The sequence below is a fragment of the Beta vulgaris genome, chromosome 8 (genome assembly GCF_026745355.1).
Source record: "Beta vulgaris subsp. vulgaris cultivar EL10 chromosome 8, EL10.2, whole genome shotgun sequence".
NCBI classification, from domain to species: Eukaryota; Viridiplantae; Streptophyta; class Magnoliopsida; order Caryophyllales; family Amaranthaceae; genus Beta; species Beta vulgaris.
Window position 1 is genome coordinate 16,238,571 of NC_079209.1, and position 2,703 is coordinate 16,241,273.

Consider the following 2,703-nt stretch of genomic DNA (forward strand, 5'->3'; position numbering starts at 1 on the left):
TGTACTTTTGATAAGTTAATGGATTCCTTACTACCCCATGTAGCTAGAATCAACTGGTCACATGAAAAGGTAGAGGAAAATGCATTTTAAGTGAAGGGGCTTTCTTCATAAGAATTGGAAGCAAATGAGTGGCGGTCAAATGACAAAGGTCGCGGTAATGATAAAGGTGTTGAGATTCGTACTATGGGTAGTCGAGGTCACAATCGTGAAGAATGTGGAGGGTGTGGTCTATCTGTAGGACAACGTCAGTCAGTGAGTATTAACGAATATTACTATTGCAAACGGTATAGTCACAAAGAAGATCGATGTTGGGATAAGAAAAAAGATGAGTAAGAGAAATCTTGTGTTGAAAAGAAAGTTGTGGAAGAGAGCAGTGTTGAAGTCAATTGTGTGGTTGTATGTTTATGGAAGAAATTACGTTCTTCAAAAGTTAGAGTGAAGTGTGTGTGTGTTTTGTGTTCATGTTCTAGTTGTAGCAATCTTCTAACTTATGCATGTGTGTAGCAACATTCACACCAGCAGCATAAAATGCATGTGTTCATCAAAAGTGTAATGCAATATGGAAATAATGTCTAGCAGAAAGGGAAAGTTATTTGGGTGGTATGCCCTTTTGAAGCAAGGGGGTGTATAGAGTATCGTGCTTCAAAGTAGTGGGTGTGGCTTTCTAAATTATCTAATCAATTGTTGTTAGTGGTTTATAGTTTTAGTAAAATAAGGAGTTTATTTAGTCAAGTGTACTTAGTGCTTTGTTGTTACTGGATTTACTAGACTAGTAGAAAAAGGTCAATTTGCGTCACCCCATTTGCGTCGCACAAACACGGAAACGACGCAAAAATACTATTTGTCTCGCACTCAATGAAGAGTGCGACGCATAACATGGGTCCAGATCATAAAAAGAAGATTTGCGTCAGACAATTTGAAGCACGCGACGCAAACGATCCAACAATGTGCGTCGCACGTGCCTAATTGTGCGACGCAGATGACACGAAATAAATTTGGACCCGCTCACTTTGTTTAAACCCTAGCGCCTCATCTAAACATTGCAGCGCCTCTCTCAACTTCATTTCACCCTCACTCTCACTCCAACTTCTAGCGGCTCTCTCTCTTCATCTTCCTCTCCCATCTCACTGTCACTCCCTCTCTCTCTCTTCATCTTCCTCTTCCATCTCAACATTACAGCGCCTTTCTCTATCTTAATCTCGCTGGAACTTCATTTTCATCATCTTCTTCGTTTTCTCTGTCAGATTCAAGAAGTGTAAGAGAAGATCTTCTGCTAAACTGAAGATCTGACCGTTAAGAAAGACTCATCAGCAGACGCATCCTAGGCGAGTCGATCTCGTGCCGGCGAATCAAATCTGGGTAATTTAGAACTGCAAACTTACCTTCATAAACGCTTTAGATTTTAATTTTTTTTATTAGATCTGATTTTATTTATTTCGGTTTTTTTAATTCTGTTTTCTACTGGAAATCTAGGTAATTTAGGACTGTTTCTCGTCGGTTTAAAGGGTGAGGATTGAAGATTAAACTCTCGTCGGTGAAGATTGAAGAACATTATCTCGTCGGTGAAGATTGAAGAACATTGAACTCTCGTCGGTTCAGATTTGTTTTTAGTTATGTTTTTTTAGTTTTCCCCTGTGAATCAAGAAAGAAAATATTTTCAGATTCAGGTTTTGTTAATCTATTCAGATTTTTGTTTTTGTTCAATATTTTCATTTTGTTCGTGTATTTTGTTATTCTTTTTCGATTCTTGTAGTTCTTGTAGTTTCTCAGTTTTTTTGTTAATCTATTCAGATTTTTGTTTTTGTTCAATATTTTCATTTCACTTTGTTAGTGTATTTTGTTATTCTACGAGAGTTGTTCGATTTTGTTAGTTTCTCATTTTGTTAATCGACGAGAGTCATTCTACGCAGATTCTTGTATTTTGAGATCTAATTCTTGTAGTTTGCAAGTTTGCACATCATTCCTAGTTTTTTTTAATTAAAAAAAAACATTTTTTTTAAAAAAAAATTGCAATTTGCGTCGCACGTAGCCCAAGGTGCCACGCAAATCACTCATCTGCGTCGCACCCTAGGCTATGTGCGACGCACATTTCCCTTGTTGGGGGTTGGCAAGATCCACTTGCGTCGTACCGTATAAAGGTGCGACGCAAATAGATGAACCATCTGCGTCGTTTTCGCATACGACACAGATCGTTTATGAGTCATTTACGTCGAAGGCTTTGGCGTCGCACCATAGTCCGACGCAAATAGGCGCCTCACATCCGACGCAAATTGCCTTTTCTGTACTAGTGTAGGCTTAAAAATAGGAGGGACTTAGCTGCGTACTCCCTCCGTTTCCTAAAGATCTTCCCTCTTTCCGTTTAAGTGCGTTTTCAAAAGATCTTCCCTCTTTTACTTTATTCCTTATTTGGAATTTGTTTTACCCTTTTTAACCTCTCATGTCCCTATCATATGATCCACCATTACATTATTAATTCAATTTTACTCTCTTTCTCTCTCCTACTTTAACCCTTTTTTATTTGTTTATTTATCTTAACCCCTTTCTCTCTCCTACTTTACCCACCCCACACCCCACACCCCACACCCCACACAAGTGAATCCTCCTTGGTATATGTATAACAGTAATAAGGAAAATCTTTAGGAAACGAATGGAGTATGTTGTTGCTCTTTATTACATTTTATACTTTGTATTAGATTTTATATG

General features: G+C 38.0%; 1 long non-coding RNA gene across 1 annotated transcript; it reads left to right on the forward strand.

Moving 5' to 3' along the window:
- The first annotated feature begins 804 nt into the window (after positions 1–804).
- LOC125492232 (uncharacterized) lies at positions 805–1,809 on the forward strand. Its single transcript, XR_007268676.2, has 2 exons — positions 805–1,359; positions 1,474–1,809. It is a non-coding gene; the product is annotated as an uncharacterized LOC125492232 (long non-coding RNA).
- Positions 1,810–2,703: the final 894 nt, after the last annotated feature.